The sequence below is a fragment of the Vanellus vanellus genome (assembly GCF_965231255.1).
Source record: "Vanellus vanellus genome assembly, chromosome: 4".
NCBI lineage: Eukaryota > Metazoa > Chordata > Aves > Charadriiformes > Charadriidae > Vanellus > Vanellus vanellus.
In genome coordinates this window covers 73,795,974-73,804,408 of record NC_138909.1, presented here as the reverse complement: position 1 = coordinate 73,804,408, position 8,435 = coordinate 73,795,974, and positions in this window count along the sequence as shown.

The following is an 8,435-nucleotide window of genomic DNA, read 5'->3' as shown; positions in this document are numbered from 1 at the left end:
TGGTAGCGACGGTTTCTCCCCAGTATTGAATTAGAATGCCGGGGAAGAAGACAGAAAAAAGACTGGGACTGGAACCAAGACTGCAACCTGTTAACTTCACCGAGACCTGGCAGGCTCCTCTGAGAGCAGCTCCACACGTTGTTCGTGCATCGGTTTGTGAAGTCTCCCTTCTCACCACACAGCCCTTCAGAAGTTGGCTGGAGATGACAGCGTACCGCAAAATACCTTGGCGATGTGCTGAATTGTCTTATTACACCACCACGAGTAAATTGAGTCAGGCATAGCTGGAAGCTGTATTTGCAGAGTGATCTGGACCTCATGTTATTTATATCTGTAAAACGATTAACCCTTGCACTCTTCTTTCAACACATCGGTGCTATTTTCTTTTTGAAATGATACAGGGAACGAAGTTTGTGGGTATTTCTTAAGTAACTCTGTGTGTAGCTGCCATCACTGCTTGCTCTCGGGGGGTTCTCTTTCTTCAGCACTCGCATCTAAGTTTCTTCAAATAATTGTATATAGGGGCTGGTCCCGTGCCAACCTCCTCTCGCTTGTGTATACTCGTTGCCTCTTGGTTGCTGAGAGACACGGGACGGAGATTTCCCCAGGGTGGAGTGAAATATTTTCTTCTGCTTGCTCAGGCTCACGGGGCAAATGCCACCCTCGCTTCGTGAGTTTACCTTGTCATCTCTCCATCCCCCCTTCTTCTCTGCTGCTCTCAGAAACAAAAACGTTTTGCCCTGGACCAAACATTCTGCTTTCCACTTATTTTTGTGAATGCTGTAAGGGAAACGCCTGCTTTTCTTTACTCTAGCAATCAGCTAGATTTTTTTTTTTATTATTATTTTATTTTTTTCACAAAGCTTTGGGAGTATGCACCTGGACAGGGATGCTGGTTCAGCCCTGTGGGTGTGCGACTCACCCCCCACCTCTGGGGACATCGTCTGTGACTCAGGGGACAGAGAGCTGTATTTTGAAGCTGAAGGACGATACTTCTGTTTCTATGCTCACAGCTCACTGGGGTTTAGAAATAATTTATGTCAACTGTGTCCTGAGTCTGTGCCACATGGCTCCACTAACATACCCACAAAATCTATTAGAGGAATACACTGGTTGACTGCATCGATTTAAAATGTTGCATGTTTCCTGCAGAGTGACAAACTCCAGCATTAACCAATGGAAAATGAGGTCTCTGTATCAGCACACATGGAGGCAGGAGGGGATTAGGGTCTTTTCAATAGTCAAAAATGTATAAAGTTAAGGCTTGATTCAAAGCCTGAATCAGAACCCATTGAATTCACTGGAATAAGTCCAGAGGCTGCAGTAGGCTTTGGATCGGTTCCAGCCTGCAAAAAATAAATAGGTGAAATTTAATATCCTGAGATACATGGGAGCCCACATTTGATGAGCTAATAATTTCACTTTGGACTTCAACTCTGTGCATTTTGTCAAGTCTGAGGCTTTTTTAGCCTCTTAAAAACAGTTGTAGCATGAACGGTCTGAAGAAAACACAAAGTAGACGTCTACGCTACGCAGCGGGGCATGTCACAGAGATCCCAGAGCCGCTGCTGGCTGCACGTTGTCCCTCAGCTGCATGGCATCGTGCCCAGGCTAATAAGACCTGCTGAGCAACAGAGTTTGTTAGCTTCATAGCAGCTTGGCTTTTAGAGCTTCTCATCTTTTCTGCTCCTTGCACCCATCCCCACGTGGAGACTCCATCAGTTTCTGTCCTATCCGCTCAGCTACTCGTGGGACTCCTCCTTGACATGGTTCTCACAAAATGGGTCAGGTTAACAAAAATCTCTTCTCTAAACCAATCAAGTTAAAATGGTCCATCTCTGTTGACTATAAAAAGGGAAAGGCTTTGTGGGAGCAGCGCCACGGGCAGATGCAAGCAGTAGGGAGCTGGTGGGAGGGCAAGGACAAACAACTGCTCCAGGACATCTTCCACCACTCAGCTGCCACCGAAGAATTTACCCCAAAGAGTTTTGCCCAGAAGTGTTACCGCGGTCTGTCGTCTAAAATAGCCTGTGCCTTTTTCTCTCTTAAAAAAAAGTGCACCGAGTCCTGAATATCTTATTCTAGCCAATGCTTGCAGCCTCCTGTAACCCAGACTCTCCGACACTGACAATTGTTTTGCCCTTGAGCAGAGCTGCGGCAGTTTGGGATTCGCCGTGGTATTGATAAACAGGCGTCAAGCGCACGCAGAACAGGTACACGGAAAAACGGAAAAAATCCTTTATCGATTTGTATTGTCACGCTTTAATTCTTCCAGGAGAGACAGCAAATGTAGCAGGAGAACGGCATTGCTCCACCTGCTATTGGTTGCAAAGCAGAAAAACTTTCCTATCATCATAACCACACAAACACCAACATGGCAGGATAACATTTTTCCCAGACTGGTTTCATCGAGTCTTACTCCCTCTTGAGACAGTCGATTGTGTTTCTATGCAAGAAGACTATGATTGAAGGATTCTCGCTAGTGTTGCGCTTTCTAAATATTAAAAGGCGGCAGTGGCAATTTTGCTGAAAGGAGATGTGGTATGTAATATTTTCCCAACATGCTTCAAAGCTGCTTTTAAAGTGGAGCGAACCAGCACTGTTTTCCAAATTATGCCAGGAAGAGACTATAACTCTTAGGAAGTTGGGAGGAATGGAAATAACAGTTGGTCGTTTTACTGCAAAAAGCAGTATTACTTTAATAATGAATCATTTGAAACCTTCCCACAGCCCATTATAACAATATTTTAAATCAAACTGAAAGGGAGTTAACCCCATAAATCTGAAAATGGGCTAAATCCTCTGGGAACTACATTACTTTCTTGATAGGCCACATTCTGCACCACTGAAATCAAGAAAGATTTTGGCTTTCCGGGGAAAAGATATGAGGAATTTACGCTGTCAAATTTCACGCCACTGTTTTAAATGCCAGCAACGCCAGCAGAACCTATTGGGTGCTGTATGATAGGTATTTTCTCTCATCAGTCAAAATATTTTCCTGAGCAGTTTAACAAAGTGTTTATCGTCTCAGCATATAGAGGTCCCACTCTTGCCTACGTAGATCCAAATCAGGAGGAGACCCACTGGACCAACACTACATCACTGCGCGCCTTATGTGTGAGAGGAGAGTCAGGTAAGCAGACGAAGCAGGTGTACGTTACCTGTCATTTAATAGAAACTACTCCAGGAAATTTCTATTCACTTGAGAGATTTCTCAAACTAAACACCCGTTCACATTAATTTCATTCAGCCGTATTATATGCACTTGAAAAAAAAAGATCTGGAGAGATATATATATGTTTGGCGTTGTGAAATACAGTTTCTTTTCCATTTAAAAAGGCATCAGTCTTTCTCCCCCATCACAAGAAAAGTTCTTTCATCGTCCCAGCCCCGATCTCTGGTGCACAGCCTGGGTTTCCCAACCTTGTGGTACTGCAGAAGCGCTCCGTGAATGAGCAGTGTTTAGGAAAAGGAAGCAAAGAATGACAGGAAATCCTCCCAGTTTGGAAAATATACCAGCAGAGTAATTCCGGGCCCGATACAGAAACTTATAAAGGTGACCTGAAACTGAGGTCAGCGTTAATATAAAGAGGTAATGCCGTTAATAAAAGCGTGTTTAACATTTTATGCCGTGTGTGCTACCCCCATCTGGAACTACTCTATATCATGTGCAAAGGTGCTTCCAGATAAAACCTCACAGAAGTTAATGTGTAGTTACCGATATTATATCATTCTGGTACTACCCTCTCTTTTTCTCTTATAAAGCTGTCAAAATAATACAGTAGATATAAATCAGACCTCTTTCGTTCGGGGCCGGTCTTTGCCTCTTTGCCAAGGCTGCATGAGCAGCGGTCCCTCGGCAGCTCTCGACTCCATGGTGGGGAGAGGAGAAAATCCCCCCACCCCTCGCTGCTCTTCCACCACATACCTGCCGTACAGCAAGCAGGCACGAGCTGCTCTACGAGCTCGCTCTGAAGCACACCCCGTGCTCTGACAGCCATGGTACAGGTTGGATGGGGATGGGGGAACCAGGAGGAATGAAGCCGACCCCACTTATTCCAGGTTTGCTTACCAATGGGTTTCATTTCTCGCCTATCAAAGGACTAATGTCAAGTTACTAGCCCGGGCTGCTCATAATTGCTATTCCTGAGTCAGAAGTATTTCAGATTTCCTCTGTTAGATCCCTTGATTCAAAATAAAGCCCCTTTGAAAGGCTACTACTTGCTCTAAGGAATAACCTTCCCCAGGAAGAACTGTAAAAAGTTCACAAGCAGAGGTGAAGATGAAGACAGGGAGCGAGGAGAGGGCAGGACTGGAAATCAGAGCTCCCACCAACATTTAAAAACACACCTGAAAATCCTCTCACATTGTACTACGCTACCACCCTGTGCCCAAGTAAAGCAGGAAAAATCTAGGAAAATCTAGGAAAATCTCATCTATGCCTTCATATGTCCCTCTTAAATACAGGAGAGTTTCTGAACTGGCGGGGAATACATCCACAATTGTTGTTCTCCCAAAAGTGCCCAGAAGGCACCTGCTGAAGAAGCCTGCGGCAACCTTCAGAGCTATAACATAATATATATGCTGCGAGTCAAACCTGGAGAGGAAGACGCTGGCTGATGGAGCTTGATATATGGGATCTGGATATGGGAAACCGTCCAACCTTATTTTAGAGCTATATGCACCGAGAAGGAACTTGGAGCAGCCCACTCTAGCCATCGACATGCAGGTACCCGGGCTGCGTTAGTTGCCTCTGCAGTCACGGAAAGGGAGAGGTGCCTCAGGAGGGTGATTCAGGAAAACACTTCATCACATACTTAACCTTTGAAGTGTGCTTAAACGATATTGAATCCTCTAATTAAAAGCCTGGGTAAGTTTCCAGTGTATAGCCATAGTGATGAGAGACGAATCAATGGACACAAACTACTAAGAGCATCAATCTACTGTTCCCTCCTGTCGTAAACCGTTTGCAAGATTTCTCGTTAGAGCACACGCCTGCAACGCCTTTAGCTAATCTGGCCGACTGCAGAAGTAGAAGCAGGATAAGGTCTGTAAAGAAGACATCAAATGAGGAAGTCTTCTGATTTAAAGGCTTGTTGGACTTGGTTCCCAAGGGGAAATCCCTGTACTCTGATGAGTGGGATTAACAATAGCACTGTCAACTCTTCTTGTAAATCCACTACAGTACCTCTAAAATGGTTCACTTGAAATACTATAAACAAGACGGCTCTTTGTGCTCCAAGCGAGAGAAGTGTTTGCTTATAGTGAAGTGTGTGTGTGTGTGTCTCTGACTCTCTTTCAAGTATTTCAAGCTGAAATCCTGTATGCAGTATAACGATCATGTTTCTCAAAGAACTTGAACACGCTGCTAGATATTCCAGGCACCTTAAAAAATAAAAATATTTGCTTGGCAATGTTGTATACATGATTTCAGTACCAAAAAAAAAAAAAAAAATCAAAAAATCTGGACGTATGTAAATGCCAAGGCATACTCACAGCATTTTGTAATCATTATTTAGAGCAGAGGGTGGGAGGTTGTCTTGTCTTTGACAGTTCTCACATTTCTGCAGTCTGAGTACATGTGAAATAACAGGAAGCTCTGACACCCTGTAAAATATATGGCATAGCCAATTCTTGTACTTTCGTTTTCTTTCGGCCAGCGAGGGCTCATTTTGCTTTCCTTCAGGCATCCAGTCTAAGAATTTACTTAAGCAGGCTGGGATACAGTCCATGGAGAAAAATAAGTGTGCCGAAGTGGCCCGAGCCTGTATTTCGCACATGTTATTTTATTTTTCCTTGGGTCGTTGTGCTTAGAGTATAATTGTTTTCAAGTGCATACTTTAATTATGATCATTCAGTATTAACAGAAAATAATCTGTGTACACATTTCAGCTTGAAAAAAAAACCCAAACCAAACCAGATAACAATGACATTTCCGCCCAAGGTGCCTTACAACCTAAAAGTGTATTTGTGTTTCCTTTTTTGGAATAAGTAGCCACTTGTTATAGTGCCTCACCATCTTCAGAGCAAAGGCTGCAGGTTTTCACACCAAATTCCAGAAATATGTTTATGTTTCCAAATTTGGAGTAAGGCTTTGGTAGTGTTCCTGGATCTCAAAGCCAACAGCCTGATGGCCGCAAAATGACAGTAAAACCTAACGTGCACAGTAATTTAATGTAAAAATTCTCTCACTGAGCATTGTCTGAAAATGTAGATGTTTGAGGAATAATGTATGATTGAATGCATAGAAGAATATCGTAGGAACAGCTGTCTTGTGTTATATTTTATATATATATAGTTTATATTTTGAAAGTTCTTATGTCAGTCAATATTACCTTAGGCGCTGACCCTGCAGTCAATGAAATCAAAGATTACCTTGTCACCGATTTCAAAAAACCATACTCTAAAAGAGTAGGCATTTCTCAAAGTCAGACATGTTTTTCTTCCAAACTTTTTAGGTAAGAGATAGGAAGACGTGGAAGACTGGAATGGCAATCTGTTGAATATGAAAGTGAAGATGGCTCAAAGGTGTAGACGCGTGCACCAGCACTCACCAGCACTCCTTCATATTGGGCTGATCCCGAGCGGTGAGTGATATAGCCAACAGCATTTCCAAAATTTGGTCTTTGTCCAACAATCTGTACTCAGTGGTCCATTATTTTCATCCTCCTCACTCAACATAAGAACAAGGAATAGCAATAATTGTTCTCTAAGAAACAGGTCAGGGAAAGCTCTGACAAACAATTCTTTCTGCTATTGTAAGAAACTGAGAAATTTAAATAAATGTATAAAATCAGCTAAAGCAGCATAAAGGCTTTCCATTCGTTTTTAGCAGAGCACTATTTTGAATCAAGGGGCAACACTGTTGTAAGGGTTTGCTCTGCGTTGGGAATGCAGCAGAGTAGTTTGGTTCCTTGAGGCTTAACATTGGGCTAATAAAACCTTCGAAGAATAGGAAAAGAAAGCCAACGGCAAGTCTCCTGCACTGCTTTTACTTTTGGGTTGCCCACAGCATTGCCGATGACACGCTGCAATGGCTCTATTAAAAGCGTTAGCTCCTTGTCCGGCAGGTATCTGTCATCAGTCTCTTCAGATGTGCATTTGAATATAAACCTTCAGAGAGAATCCGTTTCATTTAGACAACAAATTAGCACCTCCTGTCATTTTATAACTTGCATATCTGGAAAATGATGTTGCCTTAATGTTGCTGAGATGCACGAATGCATTATGGTCCATTCAAATAAACAGTTGCATTTATTTGAGCACATAGCAATTCCAGTCTATTCCTTTTGTTCAAAATCTATTCTTTTTACTCAAAATACTGATAATAAATTTAAGATGAGATCACTGACTATACATACATGGTGGGTGCTTTCCAAATACCACAACAGCAGAAGGACAATGGGGTCCTAAAAAAGACAACAGTTTTAGATTATTAAGTACCAGAAAGTATTGAAAAATGCAAATGAGGGAAAATAGCTAATTCTTCTGGCATGGACAATTGAAACAGAATTATACAAATATTTTTTGTGTTAGACGGAAAACCTAATTAAGCCCTAAATGTGAAGCCATCACCCATCCCATCTTCTTATCTGTAGTATGAATCTTTTATTAAAAATGACGTAAAGTGTGTTATAAACTTAGCCTGGGTATATTTCCCCCCATGAGTAGGTCTGAAAGTTGCCATTTAGCAAATAAACGATGCTCAGATTTCCTGAGTGTTCTGACAAGGTGCCAAGTGTGTATATAAATAGAAGTCACATATCTTTTAACCAGGTTTTAACAAATTCGAATGTTCTACAAAAAATGTAGAGGGTTAGAGGATCACCCAACTGCAGAGACTTGGCTTTCCTCCTGGCCCATACTGACTCTCAGTCCTGCTCCAGCCCTATTCCAAGTTTGGCTTTGAGACTTAGCAGCTCTCTAACAGTCCCCAGAAGGTTTTCCCATAAGGACCTGTTTGACCCTCGCTGTCATTCACTCCCGAATTCTTGTCCTGCTTCTCTTCTAGCTGGATACAAACCCAGCAAGCTGTACCTACAAACCAGCAAAGCTTTCCCAGTGCTTTCCTATGAGACTGGGAAATGGCTAACAGCCAGAAGTGGCCCAGGCAAATATCACCAGCCTGCTTCACTTTCTAAAACAATTAAAGCAACACTTCCATGCTGTCTTCTGCTCCAGCTAGTTAGTGTGTGCAAGTAGATTCCCATTTATGCATACGTCCTGCTTTGCATATGCAAACGCATGCCTGCACAGACACGTCAAGGTTTGTTTGTGGGTCCAGTTGTGTTTGCACGTATCTGAGCCAGACACACCGTCTGAATGTTTGTCCCTTGACCTGTTCTGCTGAGAATAAGCGCAGCTCATCTTAGACAAAAAAAAAAAAAAAAAACCACTACTTTTTGGAGTGCTCTAAGTGGCTGGAATAGGCTGAT